Source organism: Dama dama, chromosome 24 (assembly GCF_033118175.1).
Source record: "Dama dama isolate Ldn47 chromosome 24, ASM3311817v1, whole genome shotgun sequence".
Taxonomy (NCBI): Eukaryota; Metazoa; Chordata; class Mammalia; order Artiodactyla; family Cervidae; genus Dama; species Dama dama.
The window spans coordinates 34,419,451-34,446,150 of record NC_083704.1 but is presented as its reverse complement, the minus strand read 5'-3'; the positions used below and the strand labels follow the sequence as shown (position 1 = coordinate 34,446,150).

Below are 26,700 nucleotides of genomic sequence, written 5' to 3'. Positions count from 1 at the left end.
CCTTCTGTGCAAGTCTGTCTCTGTGTCTCTACTCCTCTTCTTACAAGGACACCGGTTACACTGGATTAGGGTCTGCCCTAAAAACCTCACCTTAACTTGTTATATCTGAGAAGACCCCATTTCCAAATAAGGTCAAAGTCACAGTACTGAGGATTAAGACTTCAACAGCTTTTAGTGGGGGCAAGATTCAACCTAGAACGCTTAGAGACAGCTAAGGTGAATCAGATTCATTTCCCACCATGATGACTAGAGATCCATTCATATCTAACCATCACCCACACGGCAAAGGCAAGCATCATTTGGGACTACCTCACGGGCTAAGAGGCAAAGTCATTGGCCTTCAAAGGATGAGTAGCATTCCAGGCACATGAACCACTGTGAGCAAAAGTAAGAAGTCCAAAAGGCAGAGCAATATTCCTCCATATTGAGGAATGTGGAGTTGCTCTGTGCTTGACCAGGAGCAAAGGTTTGTAGCCAGGTGGCTACAGCCTTTACAGCTTGGTGGCTCAGTCGGTAAAGAAGCCACTTGCAATGCAGGAGACCTGGGTTCGATCTCTGGGTTCGGAAGATCCCCTGGAGAAGAGAATGGCCATCCACTCCAGTATTCTTGCCTGAGAATCCCCACGGACAAACGAGCCTGGCAGACTGCAGTTCATGGGGTCACAAAGAGTCAGACAAGACTGAGCTACTAAGAACAGCACAGGGAGGGTAGTGCGGGCTTCCCAGGCGGCACTAGTGGTAAAGAACCCACTGCCAATGCAGGAGACGTAAGAGATGTGGATCCAATCCCTGGATCAGGAAGATCCCCTGGCAAAGGGCATGGCAACCCACACCAGTATTTTTGCCTGGAGAATCCCATGGACAGAGGAGCCTGGCAGTTCATAGAGTTGCAAAGATTTGGACACAACTAAAGCAACTTAGCATGCACACAGGAAGGTACTGATTGCTAATCTAAGGAATGTGCATGAGATTCATGGAACAGACACCACCAATGCCCTGCCCATAACCCCTCAAATCTCTACCGTGTCTATGCCTGAGGTCAAGTGAAGGTGGGGCTTATGGGACCTGCAGGCAACCCACAGTGAGGCAGCCCCTGCTGCCCAAGGGCAAGTTTCTGGGGGAGGTTGCAGGTGAGAGCCTTCAGCTGCAACAGTGCAGGCAGCAGCTGAGAAATGGGGGTGAAAAACGACCCAGTGGGATCTGGGTGAATACCCCAGCCTTTTCTATACTAGGGAGAATCCAGGTGTTGAGGTCCTGGCAGCAGGTGGAACTAAAGCAATGGAGACTTGAAGCCAAGTCTGGGCTGAAGATGTGGGTTTGGGATTCATCCAAATATGGGGATATTAACACCCAGGAGTGAGTGAGATCAGATAGACAGAGCAGGAATTGTTCAAAGACGGCCAGAAGACAGAAATTTAGAGAAATCTAAGTTAAAGGGATCAGTGTGCATGTATTTACTTAATCGGGCAGCTCCAGGCACTAGATATGGAGAAGGCAATGGCACCCCACTCCAGTCCTCTTGTCTGGAAAATCGCATGGATGGAGGAGCCTGGTAGGCTGCAGTCCATGGGGTCGTGAAGAGTCAGACATGACTGAGCAACTTCACTTTCACTTTTCACTTTCATGCATTGGAGAAGGAAATGGCAACCCACTTCAGTGTTCTTGCCTGGGACTGAATAAAAAGAGTCATGCCTGTCCTATACAACTGAGGTTCATTTTCATAGGGGACATTTGAGAGACACAGGTCTTTGCTCAAAAAATGTGACCCACATTAGAGCAGAGCCCAGGCTCCTGGATTTGGATTTTGACTTAACCACTTATTTAACTGAAACACTCTGAACAAATTATTATTTGTTTTTTTTGAGTTCCAATTTCCTAATCTATTAAATGGCAAGAATAAGAGTACCCACCTAAAAGAGCTGTTAAGAACATGCAGTGAGACAGTACATGTAAAGAGGTACTATGGTCAATGAGGGGTGGGGTGTGGGTGGTATTTGTGATCAGGTGAGACCTTAGGGGTCTCTTGGGTTATCCGTATGGTACCAAAAAGCACAGGCTCTCAGAGTTCAAATCCTGGCTGTGCCACCTACTAACTCTAAGATCTTGTGTTCAGTTTCCTTTTGGGTAAAATGGGGACGTACATAATACCTATCCACCCTATGCGGCTGTTATGCGGATTAAATAACTTAATACACGTAATATGCTTAGAACGGTACCTGACATGTAGTGAGCAACTTTCTCCCAGGAAAATTCTCATCACTCTCCACTGCTGGATGCTCTGTTATCATGGTTCTGCTCAGCACTAGCTGCACTATACATCATGCTTTCAGCCACCAGTCTTCCAGGAGAAACATCACTGGCCATTCCCCGCGAAAGGAAGGATTTTGCTAAACAGACTGAATTTCCTTCTGCAACAAAAACTCCTCAAAGAAAAACAAGCTAAGCCCCCAGCCATGTCACATTGTAACTTGGCTATCTGTTAGCTGACAGAATGCCTGCTTTTCATATTGGCACAATCAGTCACATCTAGTTTCCAAGTGTGTTCCTGCTGCCCTGGCGGTGACCAGCAGGGGAGGATGGGGACCAGGGCTTACTGCCCTGCATTCTGCTCTACATTTAAAACCAATCTTGCTTCTCACATTTCTCCTCTCTCCCTTACTCCTATGTTCCCCACCCCCACAAACTGTTCTCACCCAAGGCTTGGGAAGATGAAGTTTTGTTCTTGCTTTATTTAAAATGAACAGAAACTAAATCATCTAGATTTACAGGTTTCCCCCACTATCTGAAAGTAGAATGAAGCTTTCCTAAGCTGAACTGGCCATAAAGTAAAGAAGCAATTACCTCAGGACACATCTTGATAATGGATGCACAAGATAAGTTGAGATAAAGCACAGATGCTCATGAATGTAGTTCAAAGTTATGGTGGCCTGATGCTGAGATGCTGAGTGTGGCTCCTGAAAGAGCTGGGTGGTGTCCCTCATGCTGCCTCTAAGACAACTCACTTCAAAACCAACCCTGAACTCTATTCTGACTTTTAGTCTTTTCTGGTTAAAGCAAAAATCCTCTCTGGATTTCATTCAGTTACCAAAAACAAGTACTAATGTAGGTGTTTTGTAAAGAGCAGTGTAAAACGAGCTTTTGAAAAGAGGAAGATACCTGGGTCCCCTCTAGTGCCCAGTTGAGTGTATCCCAGTTTTGTTCCTTTCAAAGGGCAAGCACTCTTTGTTTATTGGTATGCCTATAGCATCCAAAGGAAAAAGACTGACTGATTACCACCTCTTTCCAGAATATTCTTGCATAGTGCAGTCCAACAGAACTTTCTGCAATGATTCAATGATTTTTATTTGTGCTGTTCAATATGGTGGTCACTAGCTGCAAATGAGCACTTGAAATATGGCTGTTAGTGTCTGAGAAGCTGAATTCTTACTTCATTTAAGTCTAAATAACCACTCGTGGTTAGTGGCCACAATATTAGTGTGATTCTAGAGCTGTGATTTTCAAATCTTAATGCAGACAGAAATCAGCCTTATGAAAATGCAGATTCTGAATCAGCAGGTTTGGGGTGGGGCCTGAGGTTCTGCGTTTCTAACAGCCTCCTGAGAGGCTGATGCTGTGGGTCCCTGGTCTACTCTTTGCATAACGAGGGGCTGTGATTCTCAAATTCAACAGCTGCTTGGGCTCCCCTGGGGAGCTTTAAAAATTACTAACGCCTGGGTCTGACCTCTAGAGATTCTGACACAATTGGTCAACTTGTGGCCTGGAGACGGAGACATTTAAAAACCTCCCGGGGTTGATTTTAGTGGACAGCCAAGGTTGGAGGCACCACATGGCACCGCCAATGACCTACTTAAGGTTTTTTAAAATAACCGTCATCCCAGAGAACAGAATGCTAGCTTCAGAATAATCTCTGAAGGGATCTTCTTGGTACGCGGCCAAACCTTAGAGAGTTTAGACTGATTTTGCCCATCCAGACTAGAAATGTTGGAAATGTTTTTCACAGTCAATCCAATCCAAGCTGGTGCGGCTGTAGAGAGCCAAGTGGGGTGGGAAGTACAGAGCTGGGAGACCTGTGGGAATCACCCCAGGAGATGCGCAGCCTATATCTGTCTGTTCTCCCAGGTCCTCAGTGGGCTATATCACTCCACATCCCCACAGGTGCTGACCTATCCTACAAGAGACTGAAGACCACAAAAATTTAGGTCATGGACTCTGCAGTCAGAATACTGAGGTTTAATTCTAATTCTGATGTTTATTAGGTCTGTGATTTGAGCAAGTACCCACAAGTACCTAGGCCTTGATTTTTTCACCTATAAAATGGGAATAAGTACAGTACCTTCCTCCCAAAGTTGTGTGAAGCTTGGTAAATTTCTCAGAACTTTGTGAACTGTTCAGCTGTTATTATTACTTCATCACATCTTTGTCTCATCCCCTGTGTTTGAATCTCACTGAACATCTTCTATTTCATTAAACCCACCATACTCTAATTCACCACAGGGCCTTTGCACATGCTAGTGTTTCCTGCATGGAATTATTTGCTTTCCCTTTAGACCTAGTTAATGCCTTCGGATCTTTCTTAGATCAGTCCAACTCTCACGTCTCCTGGGAAATGTCTCATCTTTCTTAGCCCCATATGTCTAATCTTTCTCAGCCCCCTTATGAGAACTTGGTTTGGCTCATTCATTCAATAAACATTATTTGAGTACCTATTATGTACTATGTACCGTTTCAGCTCTGATAATACTGCAGAGAACAAAAAAGACAAAAAAAGACAATCCTTATTCTCTTAAAGCTCACATTCTGGGATAGATGGACCATAAAAAATGAAACAAAATAAAAAAAAGAAAAGAGGTATGGATGGCCACTGAAGTCCTCCAAGAATAGTGATGACTGCAAAAACAGAAAACCTGGAGGAGGTAGGGAGCAAGTCATGTAGACAGTTGAGGGAAAAGCATTCCAGCCAGAATGAATGGCAGATGACAAGGAAAAATTGCAATGTCACATTTTGTGACTCACCAATTAATCTCTAATGCTCAACATAGATTATAAACTCAGTGGCTCGGGGTGGGAATCACATGTTTTTGTTTTCAGCACTCAGCTACTTGGCATGCAGTGGGTACTCACTTAATATGTTGAATGAATGCACTCATCAGGTTTTCCAGAATTTCTGGATAATGTGTGTGTTAGGAGGTGGGAGTGGAGAAGTGAAGTAGTTGTCTGTTCCCTGAAAAGTCTGCTGCCAACCTCACTCGTTCTCACCTGTTGAAAATAACTGTTGGGAGAAAAATCTCTTGAAACGGAGTATTATTCCCTTCGACTTCATATTTCCTTTCAGTGATCTTCCTTCTGCCCAGTCAGAGGGATCCATCACCCTGGAAAGGATTAGGACTGTGTGGCAGGAATGCAGAGAGGGGAAAAGAACTGATGTTCCAAATTTAACTCCTGAAACAGGCACTTGAAGCCCATTTCTAAGAATTCAAAGGTCATGAAAGGCAAGGCTTCTGATGTATAAAACTGGTGTTTTGTGAAAGGAAAACATTTAATAAATTCACAGAATAGTTTTTTTTTTCTTCCTCCAAATCAAAAGGCAAAGCTGTGAAGGAGGAGGACATGAATTTATATATAAGAAATGCATTCAAAAGCAAGCTGTAGGGGACCCAGAGTGGCTGGGAGGGAGGAGGGGCCAATGGGGAAGGTAAAGCTTTCAGCATCAGAGTTGGTCTGGCCCATTGTGTCAATCAGAATCCCCGCAGAGTGTTCAACCAAAGACTGTTCAGCTAGGAGACCATTATCAGAGGGGTGACAGGGTGAAAAGAATTACTAAGGGAGGTGGAGACACCCTGAGACAAGCAACACCGGGAGGCCTAACAAGCCTCAGCCTGAAGGGGTAGGAGGCAGTGTTTGATCCCAGGTAGAGCTGGTACCCAGGAGGAGCTGCCTGAAGCTGAAGCCACTGCCTGAGCCCCAGAGCGGAGGCAGGAAGAAGCAGAGCAAAAACAATCCCACTTTCTCTCCTCCCACCCTCCCAGCTCCTGCTGGTGCCTCTGCTTGGCCCGAGTACCTATTGTCTACAGGTGTTTCGGGGTGTCCTACACCATGCCTCCAGGCTCTCTGCTGAGTTCTGTGTGGTATTTGACTCTTTGCCACACCATGGACTGTAGACCACCAGGCTTCTCTGTCCATGGAATTTTCCAGGCAAGAATACTAGAGTGGGTTGTCATTTCCTCCTCCAGGGGATCTTCCCAACCCATGGATCAAACCTGCGTCTTTTACATCCCCTGCACTGGCCGGTGGATTCTTTACCACTAGGGCCACCTGGGAAGCCCTGTGCTGAGTTCAACCACAGTGAAAACTCCTCATAAGCTCAGACTCCCACTGACAGCATCCCTCCTTCAGCACAACTACTTTCCTCTCTGAGCATCTTTAAAGGTGGGGAACCCGTTCAGCCATTGTGTAAGTTCACCCCAGAAGTGAGGGCAGTTTGAGACTTCATAAGCAGCTCTGGGAGCTGCAGTGGGACCAAAGGCTCCCACTGGGCCATTCCTAGGAGGGGCATCTGGGACCCTTCTCAGAGGTCCCAGCAGGATCTTTGGCTTTGACTCTCCCTCTTTTCTGGCCCCCTTACTCCAGAGCTCTGCTACTGGTTGAGTTCTCTGAAAGCAGTCTCTGAGACAGAATTTGGGGTACGCAGTTTTATCAAGGAATCAACACCTATAATAGGAATACAACAGAAGCAGGCTTGGACTGAAGGAGAATCTAAGATATGATGCAAAATCAACAAAGCCCTGGGCTGCCTGGGAGGAGCTCGGAGCAAGTCCTGGGTGTCCCCTGTGGAGCTGAGTGGTCCCCCAGTCTCACTCAGGCTCTGAGACGGGTGTACAGGAGGATGCCAGCATCCCCAGGAACGGCAGGCATGACCTCGGACGGCCCAGTGGTGCTCTCTCTGCAGCTGGAGCGGACCCTGGAGGCTCTGGCAGTGGGGCAATCAGTCCTTCTTTGAAGGGGGATCTGAATGGGCATCTCCATGTCCCCTACAACCTTTGAGAAACCAACAGTGCTCAAGTCCTGACATGAGGCTCTGCTCCTGGGGAAGCCAAAACAAAGACAGTGGGTGAGGCACAGCCAGGATCCGGGTCCAAGGGCACTGAGCCAGGGGTAGCAGGGAGGAGGGGAGAGAAGGGCAGAGACTAGTGTGTCCATCCCACATGGATGGATCACAGCCAGTCTGGGGAACCGCAGACAAGTTCAGCGAGATTAAGGCTGCCCTCCTCTTGGACTGAGTTCTCCCACACGAACACTGCCTTCCTGTGTCAAGGCAAACCTCTGTAGATGCTCAGAGGACCCTGCAAGGTGCAGTCTTCTGGCCCTTCCTCGGGAGGATCAAAGCAAAACATTCAGAAATCACCTTTTAATTGCCACCTAGGTGAAATCTACTTTCACTTGGAAATGGTTAAATTTAAAGCTTTTACAACATTACAGCAAAGAAAGCATCATCCAGTGAAAGCTTGCTATGACTTCTGGCATTATCCCTTGCATTTACGATGATTACTTCATTTAACAGATGAGGAAAATGTGACTCAGAGAGTTTAAGTAACCTACCCCAAGTCACACAGCCAAAAAGTGACAGAGCCAAGATTAAGAGACATACCAACTGAAGCAAATGCCACATGTTTGGCACTGAAAGGCACATTCCCAGTAAGTTCTCTGTACATACATTCCCCCCATCACACGCCCTGAGGCAGAGCAGTAGGCTGGGCTGGTGGTTTTTCCATCCATCTGGGATGCCCAAATCAAGCTGGATTTCCAGCAGCTTCTCATGTACTACCTGTCTGTCTTCAATCACTCTGTAACAACCCCTGCCTTGTTCATCACTGCTTTTCCTTCTCTGCCTTCTCTAATTTCTCTCCATATCCTTTATGATGAGCCATGGTATACAGGGTGATTTACAGCCTCTGCTCTCATCTGCCTAGGGTTTTGAAAAAAAAGGAGAAGAATTAAATTGGATGGAGCACTCCAGGAATCTGTCTCCAGCTTTCAGACCCTCTCTTTACCCAGTGATGCATCATGCTGCGTTCTAATGGCTTCGTAATGGGCACCTTAATCTGCCATTAAACTGACTCTGGAAGTGCCCCTCGCTGGTCACCTTGGCCATTGGTCTGCTTGCTGACTCAGGGCATCAGAAGGTGGGGCCCATTCCGAGATTGGTGAGGTCCTAGGAGGGAGGGTTTCCTATCTTCTGGGGTCACAACCGCAAATGCTGATGAGGACCAAAAAGGTAATCCAGGTGAGTGAAGCTGGGGGGGCAAGGGCTCTGGTGACCTGTATAAACGAGCAGTCTCAGCTCAGCCCCCTATCCCCCACCCCCACCCTGGAACTGTTGACTTGCAGGGATCCTGGCCCAGATCTTCCCATGTCTCAACACAAGCCAGGAATGCAGAATTTTATGTATCATCTCCCCCTTTTTAAAATGTCAGCATCTATTTTAAAACATTTTTAAACACTGGCCAGGCCAAATAAAACATGTCAGCTGGCAGCTTTAGTCCCAACTGTGAACTCTGTCTCAGAGAGACCCAGAGACTCCTGCTGAGTCCTTCCTGGCCCCAGAGATTCCCTACAGCTCTGCTCAGCATGAATAAGAAAATAAGAAATCAGTCACTCCAACTAACCAATTAGCAGCCGCTGCACATTCCTTTCCTCTCCCCACTGGAGGGAAGGGGAAAAAAAAAAAAAAACAAAAAACCCCAAACAGGAAAATCCAACCCTGTTTTGATTTGGATCAAACTGGGGATGTTACCACCTATTGAGGCGCTCTGGGGCTTATGTTCTGGAGGCCAGTGCTGGCCCCTGTCTCAGTCTGAGCTCCTCTTACAGCTGGGTCCTGAGTGCCAAACCACAGCCACCACAAGCCAGGGAGACTTCCCCCGCAGGCCCTGCAGGGAAAGGGGCCCTGTGCAGGGGTTGGAAACCAGTGAGACCGAGCCTGGAGGATGGCTGGGCTCAGGATTGTGTTGTCATGGTGACCTGCAACTACCAGAACCAATGCTCCAGTTGGAGACCACTTTTATGGGGTGTGGGGGAGGTTCTTTCTCCCGTTGAGTCTTGTCCACATCATGGCTACCTATTCCCCTTAAGTTCAGCAAAAGTACCATTTTTGCAGTGGGTACCCTGAAGGCAAATGGCCTGTGTTTCTACATCAGCCTCCACACAGTACCTGAGTGAGTTTGGGCAGGATGTTCAACCCCTCTGTGCCTCAGTTTTCTTATCTATAAAATGGAGGCACTAGTTGAACTGAACTTGAAGGTAAGCATTCAATAAGTTAACTTATGTCGTAGATCTCCAGTAGCTCCTGGCATATAGTAAGTACTATGTGCAAGGTATAATAATCTACTATTTATTACTATTATATAAATATTTTTTGGAGAATCTGCTGTCCCCTTTACTCATCTATTGGGTCTCTCAATAAGACCACTTGCACTTTTGATTGCACTTCTCTCTTCCATCTCCTCTGCTGAAATTCCACCCAATGTTCAAAACCCACCCCCGGTACCTCTTCCTCCTCCACCCTAGATACAATTATCTTCACCCTCTGTTCAACTCACTTCCTACATTTCTGGCATGTGGAGGCAGACCTCAGCGATATTGCAGGTTTGGTTACAGAGAACTGAGATTAAGCAAATATGGCAACAGAGTAAGTCACATGAATTTTTTGGTTTCCCAGTGCATATAAAAGCTGTGTTTACACTATACTATAGCTTATTAAGTGCACAATTAATGTCTAAAAACATTCATACCTTAATTTTTTAAAGTTTCATTGCAAAAAAAGCTAATCATCATCTTATAATACAGGGTTGCCACAAATCTTCAATTTGTAAAGCAAAACCCAAAAATGCAGTATCTGTGAAGTGCAATAAAGCAAAGCAGAACAAAACAAGGTCTGCCTATAGAGTAGCACACTTATCACAATTTGCCTTAGACCATAGCTATGTGCGATTATGTCTTATCTCCTTGGAGATAGTGACCTCAGCTTATTCTTTATATCTACCATAGCACCAAGTCTTCAATATAATAGGTGTTAAGTCAATATTTGCTAAAGATACATTAAATGAATAAAGGAATTAGATTTCCTGAAATAACCAGGGAGATTCAGCCAGGGGAAGTCTAAGGTTTTAGAGCAAAGAGCTCTCAGATTAGATTTAGACTCAAGACTCTTTGCGACCCCATGGACTGTAGCCCACCAGGCTCCTCCATCCATGGGATTCTCCAGGCAAGAATACTGGAGTGGGTTGCCATTTCCTTCTCCAAGGGATCTTCCTAACCCAGGGATCGAACCCAGGTCTCCTGCATTGCAGGAAGACGCTTTAACCTCTGAGCCACCAGGGAAGCCCCAAAGAAATTTTAGGAGCTATCAATTGGTATTTTTTAAATTATCATTTACTAATGCCTGCTGTATGCCAGGTACTGTTCTTAACCATTTACTCAAACTATTCTGGAACCTTCCTGATTCTCTTGTGAGATTTGCTTTACTTATATTATCTCACTCTTCCTGGGGAGGATGCTGAGATTCCAGTGATCACAGTGATGTGCCCGAGCACCCACGGCTGCTCTGAGGCAGAGCAGTGATATGAGTCAGGGAACTTTTGCCCATGGAAGGAGACCCTGAAAGAAATATTTGAGTGCAAACCGTCCAGGCAGGAGGGGTTCCCGGGGAGCACAGTAGGGAATAGGGAAGAGAATCAGAAGGAAGGGAAACCAATACAGTGAATAAGAGTAGTTATCTCTATAGGTAACTGAGGTTTTGGTGGGGGCTGCTCTCCGGGGGGCCCACCTCCCCTGCACATGCATCCTGGCCTGTGCACGGGCTGAATGCACCCTTGTGGGCAAAGAAAGCCCCAGAGAGGTGTGTGCACCCAGCAGTGGTGCGTGCCACAGAGATGCGTGGGACTGAAACCCTTGCCACCAGGAATGGGCAGATTCCAGAGTTGTTCATCTTTCCACCAGGCTACAGCAGGGATCTTCAATCTCCAGGATCTAATGCCTCATGATCTGAGGTGGGGCTGATGTAATAATAATTGAAATAAAGTGCACAATACATGTACTGTGCTTGAATCATCTTGAAACCATTCCCCACCCCCTCCCATCCCATCCATGGAAAAGTGGTCTTCCATGAAACCGGTTCCTGGTATCAAAAGGCTGGGGACCAGTGAGCCATAGGCCAGCTCTGCCTACTCTTCCTGATGCTCTTGTCTGGGTCTGGGCAGCAGACCCCTCCTCTGGAGGCATTTCAACCCATTTCAGGGGATGAATTCCATCACCTTGATGTCTTATTTTACTCTTCTTGAAACACACACATCACAAACATAAATCTGTAGAAGGAAAGATTTCCGTTTGGACAATGAAGCAAAGCTTAAAGGGGTTTGAGAATCTGGCAGGACCAAGCAGCAGCCAGAGGTAAGTCTTCACATCCAGAGAATCAGAAGAGAGCTTTGTTTTATTTTTGTTTACTGAGTTGAAAACATTAGCCTGTTGAATTGCCTGATGAATAGTAGAAATGAGCTCTCATTGGTGAAGTGAAGTGAAATTTGGGTGAAATTCAGGACTCAGGGCCTGGCTGAGATCTTCTAGGGATGTACCACATAAATGTAAAAGTATAGCTACTTTCCTGGCTGTATTTTAGACTGTGGTGCCTGTGGGAACAAGGAACCACCAGCCAAGAAGCAGTGGGCCCATTTTATCTCCTCTCCTTCCTTCCCAGGAAGCTATGTGGCAAGTCACATGGGCCACCAGCAAAGAATGCAGGTTTGCGAAACATACAGGCCTGGGTCCAAATTCTGGCTTAGTTGGCTGTGAGAATCTCAAAGTGAATTAGTAAGTCACTCTGGGGTTGGTTTATTTCACTAATATGATATAAACAATGGTACCTACCCCCTAGTGGTGCTCTGGGCATTAAATGAAGCATGTGCGTGCACTGGCTGGCACAACGCCTGGATGCAAATGGACAGGAGACAATCTGGTTGGGGGGATTGCTGCTAGATTCTCTATAGAGTATATGGAGCTGCCAGTGAAGAAGTCTGAGATGTTAAGGGTCAATCCTGCCCCGCACAAGTTTGCTTACAAGTCTTAAAGGGGCTCTTGAACACATAAAAGAAGGTTTATCAACTTTTAAATCATTAACAAGTGAGCAGCCAAGCAATCCATATGACCTATTTTTGTTGCCACCACCCCTCGGGGTAAGAGGGTTCATTCACGGGAGCATTTAGTCATTTTTGCCTAGTGATTTTTCTTAGGGTAAAGTCTACAAGCCCTATTCATGAAACAAAAGGCCCATCTCTAAAAGATTTAAGCCAATCCATATAGAGTGAATCTTTTTAATTTCATCAAGAGGAAAACATTCCTGAAATTTAAGAGACTGGTCAAAGGTCAGTATTTACACACACACACACACACACACACACACACACACACACACACACAAGACATACACTTCTGACATTATGGAAGCTAATTAGCAAAGCTTTGGTTGTTATTCAAGACATGGGAAACTAGAGAACTGGCAACAGGCCCCCTAGAATGGACCTCTCTGGCCTCCCCTGGACCAGGCATCCTCGACTGGGCTGCTCTCAGCAATATTAAGCTATAAATTCAACAAACTCATAATATTGCATTAGATAAGCTGAAGGACTTTTAAGGAAAATTGGAGACATTATAAACCTGGAATATAGTTAGCATTCAGTAACAGATAGCAACTGATAGCTTTTAGCTTGTGTCTCCACCTCTACCTGACTTCTTGGTCAGCTCTGAAACTCCAGCATGATCTGTTTTCAAGAGGAAAAGGTCAAATTCGTGGAAAACTAAGAGACTGTATCATCTCCACCCAGTTGGCACTTGCAAAGGCTAAGATCAAGGAGGTTTGCATTTCCTAAGTAGCAGGGTTAGGAATGAGGAGGAGCCGGGGTGTATTTCTCTCCCAGCAATCCAGCGCTTAGGCCTCTGGCAGCTGGGACAGCTGCCCACAGAGAGTCTACAGCCATCAGTCTCCTAAGGAGGCTGCCTGGGCTGAAGAGAGACATCTCCTCAACAAGGCCTCACCCACTTCCATAGGGGCGGCATCCAATGACTGGTTGACACGGGGGTATGAAGTCCTGACCTTCCACCCCTATTCCAGCTCAGATGACTCCAAAGGTTGCTCCCAACAGAGAATTCACGGAGAGGCAGCTGAGGAACACCCCAACTGTGACTACAGTGACTGCACTGTAGCCCTACATTTCCCCCTGCCCAGTTTATTTCCTTCCCCTTCTACAGATGTTGTCTCCTGCTCACCAAGATTTATCTCAGTCTGCTTCTTGAGAAACCCAACATGCAGGAGGAAAACAGGGAAACACCAAGCTGCAGCACAACTTGTATCAATCAGATTTCAGGTCTGGGGCCCACGGAGAGCCAGGGATGCTGATGGTCTTCATGAGAATGCCAGGGAAACCCTGAGGCCAGGCACCCAAGGATCAGCACACAGAGGGAGGGACTTTCATATTTCAAGCTTCTTCCAATTAAGAGGTAGGAGGATGCCGGACCCAAACCTCAAGCCAACTTGCTCCTGAAGCTTCTCCTGTTCCAGACTTCCCTTCAAATGTCTTTCAAGAAACCTAGTGCACAGGAACAAATGGTCAGGCCTGAATCATAAATGGATTCTGTGATGCTAGGAGGAAAGCAGGGCATTGTAGAGCCTTCTAGATCACTGGTTCCAGCCTATTACTGTCAGATGAAGAAACCAAGGCCTAGAAGGGGTAGAGACAAGTCCAAGGTCTAAATGACTTGGTGGTAGATTTAGGACAGAACACCAGATCTCCTCTCCCAGAGCCATCCTAAATTCCCTAATTTACCCAACTCCATTGCGGGGCAGGTGGACAGAGAAGAGAAGGGAATAGGGGATAGAGCCAAGACTTCAAGTCCTACTGGCCTGAGCCAAAGGCCTCCTTTATCCTCACTCCTAACTCCACGGGTGAGGACTTATTGGAATAGAAGGGCCAATAGAGTAATAATGCAATCTTTCATTGAGTACCTACTAAGAGGCAGAAGTCCTGTGAAGCACTGTGACTCATTGAAACCATCATCTCTCTGAATTCTCACAACAACCCAATAACTGTGGATATTACCATAATATCTCCTGTATAGGAGAGGAATCAGACTCAGAGAGGCGAGGTCATTTTCTCAAGGATACCCAGCCAAAGGGCAGTTGAATCCACCGGGTCGATTTCACTTTAGTGCTCCCTCTCTTCCTCAGTGTAATTTATAGTCCCCTGGTCTCTTTCCAGATCCCTGGAGACTTTCATTTCTTTCCTTTTTTTTTTTTTTTTTTAGATTCTTACATGAATGTTTTATTTTATTTTATTTTATTTTTTTGGGGTTTTGTCATACATTGATATGAATCAGCCATGGATTTACACGTCTTCCCCATCCCAATCCCCGCTCCCACCTCCCTCTCCACCCGATTCCTCTCGAAACATCCCACCCTCGCCTTCTCCCACAGAGTTCAAAAGTCTGTTCTGTATTTCTGTGTCTCTTTTTCTGTTTTGCATATAGGGTTATCGTTACCATCTTTCTAAATTCCATATATATGTGTTAGTATGCTGTAATGTTCTTTATCTTTCTGGCTTACTTCACTCTGTATAAGGGGCTCTTTCCATGTTTTTTAACTCCTCCTCTCCATTTCAAACTACAAGAAGAGGAAAGTTACCCATCCTATAAAAGAGTATTTACAACCATGGCAGCCTGGAAAGAAGAGAAGCATTTGAGATTGGAGGTTGCTGGACTCAAATTTTGACTCTGTTACTTGGTAGCTCTGTCCCCCATCTGAGCCCCTAGTTCCTCACTGGCAAAAAGATAAGTACAAAACCCATGATTATAAACCCTCTATCTTGCTGGAGCAAAATTCTTGGCCCCTTCTTAGAGATCCTGAGTGAGCGAGTGAGTGAAATCGCTCAGTCGTGTCTGACTCTTTGCAACCCCGTGGACTGTAGCCTACCAGGCTCCTCTGTCCATGGGATTCTCCAGGCAAGAATACTGGAGTGGGCTACCATTTCCTTCTCCAGGGGATCTTCCCAACCCAGGGATCGAACCCGGGTCTCCCGCATTGGAGGCAGACGCTTTAACCTCTGAGCCACCAGGGAAGCCCTTAGAGATCCTAGAGGCCCTTCTATTCCAATAAGTCCCCACCCATGGAGTTAGGAGCAAGGATGTTCTCAGGGCTGATAATTACTGGCGTAGGAAGAAGGGTGAAGAAGGAGGCAGGTGGTTGATATTCAAAATACTCAACCTACCAATGGCTTTTGGCCTTGGTGCTGAGTTTCCTCATCTGCACAATGGGAATGAAGGTAGCAGCATCCTTTCCTGGGCTTGCTATGAGACTTTAATGACAAAAACGCATGAGAAGTGCAAGATCAGTGCCTGGAACATCACAAATGATCGATGATTGGTATTATTATTACCATCACTTCAGGGCCAGTGGCTTGTAAGTCCCAAGAGTCATTCCCGGACCATGCCAAGAGTGAAAAGACCACCTATAACCCAGACTAGTCATTCTCAAACTTCAGCAGTCACAAGAGTCGCTGCAGGCAGAGTCAGGCTCGTGGGTGTATGTACTGCGTCACACAGGACTGCTTGCTTAGAAGACTCTAGCTGTGGTTCAGTGCTGCGCTGTCACCATCTCGACATTCTTAATCATTTCTGAAAAAGAGCCTTGTGTTTTCATTTCACAGTGGGCCCCATGAATTACATAGCCCAGTCTCATCTGAAGAACTTATTAAAACACATAACTGGGCTCACTTCAAGGAAGGCAGGCCCCTCATTTGTATTTATCACAAGGTCCCAGGTTGAGCTGTTCCTACTGGTCTATGGACCACGTTTTGAGAGCCACGACTGAGACAGTGGCTGCAAGCCCCTGATTGTACATTAGAATTGCCAGCAAAGTACCTGGGCTTCACTTTTACCTAGTTGAATGGAATTATTATGAGTGTATTCCTAGTTTCCAGTACTGAAAACCACTCAGGGCAGAGAACTCTGAAATTTCCTCGGGAAAAAAAAAACCCTTGTAGGCAGGAGTTACCCACACAAACACCCAGGCCTCACCCTAAAACCAATGTTGTGTGGAATCTCCAGAGAGGAGTCAAAAGAAGTTTATGTTCAACAAGAACTTGAGATGATTTTTAGCCTGTGCATAGGAAACACTTGAGATCTTGTTAGGCAGCAGATTCTAGACAATTCCAGGTAAACTAGTTGACCTGGGATGGGCCCAAGGATTTACATTTCTCCCCTGCTCCCTGGGAATGCCAATGCTGCTGATCTAAATACCACACTTGGAGTATCCCAGGTCTAAGCTAAAGAAACAAGAAGGGGATGGTGGGGCTTAAAATTTGGTGACGCAATCTCCAGTCGTCCAGGCCAATAAGAAGATGCAAAAAAGGCAATGCGTCCCAGCTTCAGCTGGTACATAAAATCTTTATTGCATATGATAAATCATATGTTAGAGACCATTCTCAAAGTGGGGTCAGAAAGCCCCCTAAGGATGCTCTGCTTAGTTGACAGATGAGGACCACACAGTTAGGGCTTAAGAAATCCTTAGAGGAGTTCTTCAGTTTAACCCATCAGAACCTGGGCCAGCTCGCTCTAAGCCTTCATCCTCTCAGTGGTGAGGTTGGCAACATGCCTAGTAATCTATTTTATGGCTACTCTGGACATCAGGACACCAAAGACCTTTTGAGGGCAAAATTTCATACCAACTAGTGTTCCTCTTATTTCTGTAGAGTGACAGGTTCTTATAGAGTATCTGCTCAACTTTTCAACATCTTCCAGGAGAAACAGATCACAGTGTGGCACACTTCCTGTCCTGCAAGTCCTTTACCCTCAGTCAATTCCCATATCTTTATTGAACTCCTTAGGAACTTATCAGCTGCTGGAGCTGAAAATATAGCTAGGAAAGAGGCAGTGAGGATGAACTGTGAGTGGGCAGTATGGAGGCTGGGTTCTTAAGAAAACTCTCCAGGATGTAGAGACCGAGAAGGGTTTCCCATGAGTGGGTGGAGAGGACAGCATCCAGGTAAAGGGTATGAGCACATGAACAGGTATACTGCATGTAAGGGTCAGCAAAGATCCAGGTTGCTAGGATGCAGTATTGGACCAGATCATCTTAGGCTCTCTTGGAGCTAAAAGGCCCCTAGCCCAGCTTACTCCTATTGGGAAACTACGACTCCGAATGAGGAAATGTGTTGATTAAGCATCTTTCAGCTCCAGATAACAGACAGAACAGTCCCAAGGAAGGTTGACACATAGCCTAAGCTGGGGATGATTCTTTGGCAACTAAAATGACAAGCGCCCAGCCCACCTGTAGGCAGAACAGTTACCAACAAACCTCCCTCACCAGAGCACTGTCATAAATTAATCTTTAATTTCCACCGCTGGGTCTGTGGCGCAGCTAATCACAACCACTAATTGCTACGACAAGCTTCTCCCTTCTCTTTTTTATGTTTCCATATTAGCCTGTTTAGTATGCTTTGTGTCTGTTTATTTTATAGCCGGAAATACTTTTAATAGCCTAGTAAATTGAAAACGGACTTTACTACCATCTGACTTTACCGGAATTTTACAACCATTCAATTAATGGTATCAGTAATCTTCCTTCATAATTAGGCGGTTAGTAGCTTTGTCAGGCACTGCTGTTCATGAAATTAGTACTCAGCATCCACCTAATCGTATTTTGGGGGGCTCCAAAAGGAAAACTCGCAAGCATGGGGGCTACCAGGGTGGAATGCCACAATGAGCTGGCTGTAAATATCGCCTGCAAATATATGGTTTATTATGGTGATAACGGGCATTTGTAGCTTACATAAATCTGAGCATTCCTGCTGACAGAGGAGAAATGGTTTTCCTTGGTTGCTAGGAAATAGAGTTTGTTCCTGGGTTTCACACGCTTCACTGCCTTCTCCAGGCAGCTGATGGATTCTCTACATGAGGGAATGGCAGCCGTTAGCCACCCCAGTGCAAAGGTGGGGAGCATCAAATCCAGTTCCCCAGGCGCACACACCCAAATGAGTCTACTTCATGCAAGATGATGCTGGGGAGCTACAGCTATGTTTAAAAGGCAAGCGGAGGCTGAAGCTAGACCACTCGGCAAGAATGATCTGAAGCCTGATTTTTAATGTCTGAAAACAATCACAATTTCATATGCCCAAGAATTTCTGCCAACTGTCACATTTGAAAGGAGACAGATTGTTTAAGTGCATGAGAAACTGGCAACTGGGAACGAATCACGTATCACCCAAGTGGCCCTATTTCCATATCTACAGCAATTAAATTCCCAGATAGATTGCAATATTTAATAAAAAATTAAGCTCCTTTAAAAAAAAAATAGTGTTCTCTGGTAGAAACAATTCAACAATGCAAATAATTTCTTATGATTGAAAAATTTCATAATACAGGCACGTTTGAATAAAACTTCAGCAAATTACCCAGTTAGATTTCTGACACTCTCCTGAATGTCCAGACAGTGGATTGCAAATACTGACAAACACTGTAATTTCACTTTTAAAATCTGCGTAACTGCCAGGTTTCCCAAACTTCTGAATTCTGACAATACTTGAAATGTGACTGAGTCATAGTTTCTTGAGCTATCAAGAGGCCCTCACTAGGGATTGGAAGAAATAGGGTCCTGTGGGAACAGGGAAAAGCACAAAGATCTATTTGAGCTAAAGCTGAGAGATTTAACCAGATTTAACGAGGACTGTCATTTTGTAGAATGAGAATGAGCCCTGAATTATGACACCGCCATTGTTGACTACCAGCTGTGTGACCCTGGGCAATGCGCTTAACCTCTCTGGGTCTGTTTCCTCCCTCATAAAATGGGAACAATAATATTTCTTCATAAAATTATTGTGAGGATTAGAGGATATAATGTAATGTAAAGCATTTGCTGCAGGGTAGTCTGCAATAAATCATAGCATTTTGTCCTCCTCTTCTCATCCTTGAAAATATCCTAGGCAGACTCCACCCTTTCCCCATTCAGTTCAACAGATGGCAAATCCTGCAGAAGAACCCAAACTAAGGCCCTACTCTCAAGGCATTTTCAATCTACTGGACTTTTCACCTCCCAAAAAATGTCACTGGGGGAGGAGAGTTCTCTCAAATCTGCCTGAGCCTATCACATGGACCTCCTTAGACACTTTCTCTGAAAGGCATACATGCAATGTGACTAAGCATAAAAGCAGAAAAGGTTCATGATTTAAGTTGTAAGCAGTTTGCTGGCATTCATCTACTTCTCACAAAGTAAGAATTATACTGGTGGACACAACTGTTTGTATCACTAGAAGACGGTTCCTTAACAGTTCAGGAAAAAAAGGACTCTCCAGTCCTAGGACAACAAAATATCCTGCTCCTTTGTAAGTAACTAAGGAAGGACAGGGAGGTGCCAGTGGGAAGGGAGCAGCCTGGGAGCTATCCTGGAGAGGTGGGTGGGAGCCAGAGTGTAAAGGACTTGTAACTCACTTGAAGGGGGTTCCACTTTACCCTGGGTGGAACAGAAAAGTGTTCAGGATGGTGAGGTGTGTGATTCACACTGTTAGGAGGTGTGAGAACATGACAGAGTTCACTGTCACGTCAACTTATTGCCCGAGCACTAAGTTGGGCACAGAGTTCAGACCGAAGACTGTGGGCGGGAAGGAGATGTGCCAGAGTCTCTTTATAAGGTGCCTGCTGTGTGGGGTGGAGGTGGCAGCTGAAGGCATCGCAACAAGGGCTGATGGCTTAGGACTGGGAGCAGCCAGCCTGGAAAACCCTGATGGGTACTCAGCTGTGTCAAGCTGAACTGAGGAATGAGGCTGTATACGTGTAATTTATGTACCTGCTTGAACTCTGAGCTTACAAATAAATTTAGCTCCTGGCCAACAGCCGGAGCACGTGTGCTGGGCTGGAGGGCTGCCATGGAGGACAACCAGAATGGAAATTGAGAACAGATGACGTCCTGTGTGATCGCTTGTTGGAGAAAAGCCACCACCCACCACCACCATCACCATCACTCTTTTTTACTCCAGATCCAGTTCACCCGACCCTGGGGAGCTGAGAGCAGGCAGAGCTTGGTTTCCAAAACTCTCAAGTTACTTTGTCTTTTTCCAAGGTCACATCGACAAACCGTGTGAACTTGGGCAAATTAATCTCTCTGAAGCCTTCGTTTCCTCACTGTAAAATGGAAATGATAAAACTATCTACCTTATAAGGATTAAATAACTTAATATATATGTAAAACACTTAGAATAGAGCCTGTCACTTAGGAAGCACTTGTTCACAGTTAGCTATTATTATGATTACTGTCACAGTGACCTAATACAGGCAGACCTTGGAGACACTGCAGACTTGGTTCCAGACCACCCCAACAAAGCAACTGTTGTAATATAGCAAAGCACACGAATTTTTTGCTTTCCTCATGCAGGTAAAAGTTATATTTATACTATACAGTAGTCTACTCAATGTGCAATAGAATTATGTCTAAAAATGCACATATATTAATTTAAAAGACTTTATTGCTAAAAAAAAAAAAAAAGCCATCATTTGAGCCTTCATAGAGCCATAATCTTTTTGCAATAGTCACATCAAAGATCACTGACCACAGATCACCATAACAAATAGAATAATCATGAAAAAGTGTGAACTATTGCAAGAATTACCAATACTTGACACACAGACACAAAGTGAACAGATGCACCAGGGGAAAAATGGTGCCGATACACTTGTTTGATGAAGGGTTGCCACAAACCATGATTAGTTAAAATAAAAAAATAAAAAAAACAGTATCTGTGAAGGTCCATAAAGCAAACTGCAATAAAATGAGGTCTGCTATATAGCCTTTGGACATGTTCAACTACGATCATCCGGGGCGAGGGATAAATTACCTTAGGATTAACATATACACAGTAATTTATAAAAAATAATCAATAAGGTCCTACCACATAGCATAAGGAACTCTCCTAAATATTTGTAATAACCTCTAAGGGAAAAGAATCGAAAAAAGAACACACACACACGTACATATATATATGTGTGTGTGTGTATATATATCTCACTGAATCACTGTTGCACACCTGAAACACGTATGATATTGTAAATCAAACTATAATTCAATAAAAACGAACAAAACCTCATCATTCAATGTTCACTTTCTGTGGGTTAGTTGAGAGGACTATGAAGGGTAAATAACACCCAAACTCTATACTCCAACGAGCTCCTCAATATTTACATTTTAACTGACACTTTAACTAATCCAACCCCCTAAAACGGCAGAGAAACTTGAGAATTTCCTTGGTAAAGCCACGGAGTGTTATCTGTCAGGAAACTTTCAGACAGGCAATTGTTCCTGTCTTGCCCCCTGAATGTCAGGAATTTCACTTATCCTCCCAACAACCCAAGGAAGTAGGGAAAATTACTGCTGCCCATCTTTTATAGACCGAAAACAAGAATGTTGTTCTTAGTTGTACAACTAACAGTTATACAACTGATCAGGACCGTGGTAGGATTTGAACCACTTATCTCACTCCAGAACTCAGTCTCTAAACCACCATGTGTTATATGGTCTCTTAGGGTACAAGGTGTCGAGACAAGAAGAAGCTGGTATAAAATGCAGCAAGGCTAATTAAAGAAGGGATTTTTGAGAGCAGGGACTAAGACAAATAGCTGAGGGTCGGCCAGGGAAAATGGTGACACTCGCCATAAGTTTAATATATTCTGTCTGGAGGCAAGAAGTCAATTAAATAATTTCTCAACATGCAATACTGACTGAACACCCATTGGACACATGCCATCCTGCTTCCCCAGGGCCTGGAGCTCAGATGATACTTAACAACCAACCTTGGATTAGTCCTGGAAACCCTACAGCACAAAGAAACTGTCTCACCAAACACCAAGGAATGAAATCTTCTCCAACTCCCTGGGCTCTGACCACTGGACAAGCTCTTACCTGCCAATGATGAGCCTAGTAGTGAAGCGAGATGATTAAAAGCTTAGACACTAGAGATGCCAGTTGACTGTACTTGGAAGCAGTACCATCTTGCCCCAAGGAGTGTTTGGAAATATGTGGGGGTGGTTCTGGTTGCCCCAGGGACTGAGAGGCCCCACTGATATTTAATGGGCAGGGACTAGGGGTGCTAAATACCCTGGAACACATGTGACAGTCTTGCCCAGAGAATTATCCCATTCCAAATAATGTTAGCAACCCTGTTAAGACACCATCACAGACATTTCCAGGTCTCAAACCTTCTGCAGCCACTATCCATGGCCATGTGGCTATGTTTAGCAGATAGAGCCGAGCTCTGGCTGTACAGGTGGGGACAAAAAGAAAGAGTGACATCAACTTTCCCTCTGTCTTCCTCTGCTCAAGCTGTCATAACAAAATACTGAAGACTGGGAGATTTGCACAAGCAATTATTTTCTCATACATCGAGAAGCTATAAAGTCCAAGATCAAGGTTCTGACTGATTGGGTTCCTGGTGAAGTCTCTCCTCCTATGTCATGTATATATATATGAAAGTTGCTCAGTCGTGTCTGACTCTTTGTGACCCCATGGACTATGCATATACAGTCCCTGGAATTCTCCAGGCCAGAATACTGGAGTGAGTAGCCTTTTCCTTCTCCAGGGGATCTTCCCAACCCAGGGATCGAACCCAGGTCTCCTGCATTGCAGGCAGATTCTTTACCAACTGCACCACAAGGGAAGCCCAAGAATACTGGAGTGGGTAGCCTATCCCTTCTCCAGACGATCTTCCCAATGCAGGCATTGAACTGGGGTCTCCTGTATTGCAGGCAGAATCTTTACCAACTGAGCTATCAGGGAAGCCCTCTCATGGGTGGCTGTCATCTATCTGCGTGCTTACATGACCTCTTCTTTGTGCACGTGCTGAGGGAGGGCAAGCAAGCTGTGTGTCTTCTTATAAGGACACTAATCCTACTGCAAGACTCCTACTCTCATTCCCAGGTTGCGCTAGTGGTAAAGAACCTGCCTGCCAATTCAGAAGACATAAGAGATGCGGGTTCAATCCCTGGGTCGGGAAGATCCCTTGAAGGACAGCATGGCAATCCACTCCAGTATTCTTGCCTAGAGAGTCTCATGGACAGAGCCTGGGAGGTAACGGTCCATATAGTCACAAAGAGTCAAACACGACCTAAGTGCTTTAGCACCCACTCTCATGACCTCTTCTAAATCTAATTATTGCCCAAAGGTTGCATCTCCAAATATCATTATATTGAGGGTTAGAACTTCCACATATAAAAGGAGACAGGAGAAAAATTCAGTCTTGCCATCATAGAGAGGTACTTCCTACTCAAGTGTGAGAGATCCATAGACATATTTTTAAAGTATATATTGTATTAGTCTAGGTTCTCTGAGGAACAGATGCCAAGATGGCATTAAAATATGCTGGGTCTTATTACGAAAAACAGGCAAGGAGGTGGGAAAGGCTGGGAGAGCCATCAGACCATAATGTCAGACTGACCCCAAGTGAAGAACAGAGGGATGAAGGATAGAAAAAAGCAACCCAGAATGTGTGCTGACCAAGGACATTTCAGCAGGACTTCACGTCACAGTCACCATAGGAGTCTGTATCTCTCAGGAATGGGTCTGCCCCGATGTCTTCCCTGGGTCACGGGCTGGGAGCAGACTAGGAGATGTGTGGCTTTGGTACAAATGCAAGGATAGAGTTCAAAACTCAGGAATCACTGGCTAGTTACCATCCCTAATTCCAGGGGCATGCTCATGACCACCACATATATTAAGAAAGAATTCTCACATAGTCAAAGAATTAAGATGCGTTGCCACACTTTTCTGAGGCTCAGACTCAGAAAACCTGTCTGGAGCTCAAATAAGAGCACATCGATGAAAGCCAGGTTTCCAAAAAAAAAAAAGGCACAACAAGAGCCAGTGGGATTCAGGTACCAGGGGCATTTGTGGCATTACTGTTCCTGTAGCAGAGGATTCTGCCCTGGGAGGGAAGAGGGGCAGTGATAAATGTTGTGTTTGGATGCGATGGTTTCCCGTTCCCTGCAAGTGACAAAGCATATCACATTCTAGGTGTGGCAAGAATCCCAGCCCGCTATATTTTTGTTGTATTTTAACTAGCACTTCTTAGACTAGTGTACATTTGAAAGTAAATCTGATCAGTTTAATCCCAGCATGATTAAAAGTGATTAAAGGCTCATCTTCTGGAAATCATTTCAGAAATCCCTGCAGCCTTTTTGTGCATTTCCTTAGAAAGAGAGTTCACATCATTTGCTAAAGATAAGTAGAGGGTGTTAAAGAAAGGACAGGAATGAACCCATCTATGAAACAGAAACACGGACAAAAAGAGGACAGACTGGTAGTTGTCAGTGAGGAGGGGGTTGGGCATGGGATGGAGTGTGAGGTTGGGCTTAGCAGATGTGGGCTTTTACATATGCAATGGCTAAGTAGCAAGGTCCTACTGTATGGCACAGAGAATTATGTTCAATATCCTATGATAGGCCACAATGGAAAAAATACATAATATTAAAAAATAATATATATATATATGGAGGTGGTTTAATCACTGAGTTGTGTCCGACTCTTGTGACCCCATGGACTGTAGCCTGCCAGGCTCCTCTGTCCATGGGATTCTCCAAGCAAGAATATTGGAGTGAATTGCCATTTTCTTCTTCAGAGAATCTTCCCAACCCAAGAATCGAACCCAGCTCTCCTGCATTGCAGGCAGATTCTTTACCAACTGAGCTACAAGGGAAGCCCACAAATATATATATAATATCAATATAATATATTATATAATCATATATAGAAATATATATGATTATATAATATATATATAATAGAATCACTTTGCCATATAGCAGTTAATTAACACAACATTGTCAATCACCTATACTTTTATTAAAATTTTTTTTAATTAAAAAAGGAGAAAAGAGTGCTTTGGAATTGACCCCCTATTAGGAAGTTGGGGTTGCCTGCTAAAAAAGCATGTCTCATCCTCAAACCTGCCAAGGCATTGACATAGCTGCTAGAGTCTAGACCAGGAGCTGGCAAACAACATCCCCTGACCAAAACCAAATGCTGCCAATTTTATAAGTAAAGTTTTATTGGAATGCCACCACACCCACTTGTTAATTCTTGTCTGTGACTGTTTTCACTCAACAACAGCAGAGGAGGGTAATTGGTAAGGAGGCTGTGTGATAAACACAAAGCCTCAAATGTTTCCTATCTGGCTCTTTAAAAAGTCTAGATTATTTCCAAAAGGCAACTGGAGTGGGAGAAGAGACCATAGGAGAGGCTGGCTGGGGGAAAAAGTTTACATTTGAAAGATTACATAGCCTCCACTGCAATCCAATGAGGCTGGCATGAAATATGAAGAAACAGGTATAGAGACCTTGATGACTTGCTCACAGTCACAGAGTGAGTAAATCGCAGAACTGGGATTTGAACTCAGGCCTTTATGACTCCAAAGGCCAAGTTTTTCAACATTTTCTCACTTGTAGAAGCCACATGTCATCAAGGGGCTATCTCAACCTAATTTCACACCCAATCAAAGAAAAATACTCTTTAACATGGAAGTTTTCTAAAGACTATGTGTGCTGTGAATGAAGGCACCGTGAGCCCCAAGAAAAGCCGTGTGCTTGCTGTATAAACAAGGCTCTCAGACGAGTCCATCAGTGCTGCGATGATTATATCCACACCATGTTTGTCTTGTGGGAAATGGTGGAACCACAACTAGCCAAGTCTGGGTTCCCTGTAATGGGGCCATTTGTAAAAAAAGAAACAAAGAAAGGCACTGTGAAACAAATGTTAAGTTTGCCTTAAAGGTTCCCATCTTTTCCTTGGACAATTCCCACAAATGACTTCACATTCCTGGGCCTCAGTTGCTTCATCTTTAAAATGGGGATAATTAAATTCCATTTGGTTGTTCTGTTCTGCAGATCAAACAAGATCAAGATCATCAACATACACCCTTGCTTAGTGCCTGGGGCACAGTAAGTATCCAATAAATACTACTTCCTTCAGTTCTGAGCTTCCCCAGACAATGCCTGCCTAATAAACTTGCTTTTTATTGAAAAGTTCCCCAATTTAATGTTTTATCCTCTGAAGTCAAACTTACTGGTCTTATGCTCCATTCCCTCAAAGCTTGGATCTGTTTTAAATAAATTATTTCCAGAGGGTGTGGGGAGGGAGATGAATGTAGTTATTGTTTCTGAACACATTTAATAATATATATGTGGCTTCAAGTTCCACCAGTTCTTCTGGATTCCAAAATGTGCCAAAGATTATTCATCCTCCTCCCTCTCAACACTCCCATTCCAGCTGCCTAGTGATACCACCACTGGCCCAGACTTTAATCTGGAGGTGGCCCTTAGCTTTGCCCCCTCACTGGAGCACCGCGTCAACTCACTCCCCAAGGCCTGCCTCTGCTTCACCTGTGACCTCTACCCCAGTCCCCATAACCAGGACTTTCGTGGTCCATTTTCTAATTAGTCTGCTGCCTCCAATGTCCTCCTCTCTTCAAATCAGCTGACCCAGAGCTGTCAGAACCAACTCTGACCAGGTCAGTGACAACAGAACACTTTCCGTGACCCTCCAGCATCAAAGGTCACACACCTGGACTTGGCACCCAGAGTCACCCAACTTCCCTGACCAGTCTTGACTTTATTACCTTTACTGTG

At 44.8% G+C, this 26,700-nt stretch overlaps 1 long non-coding RNA gene and 1 other non-coding gene across 2 annotated transcripts in view; both read right to left on the bottom strand.

Moving 5' to 3' along the window:
• The window catches only part of LOC133045757 (uncharacterized), a 315,619-nt gene that overhangs the window by 254,872 nt on the left and 34,047 nt on the right, over positions 1 to 26,700 (bottom strand). The gene's annotated exons all lie outside the window — the stretch shown is intronic.
• On the bottom strand, positions 15,087 to 15,158 carry TRNAW-CCA (transfer RNA tryptophan (anticodon CCA)). Its single transcript has one exon. It is a non-coding gene; the product is annotated as a tRNA-Trp (tRNA).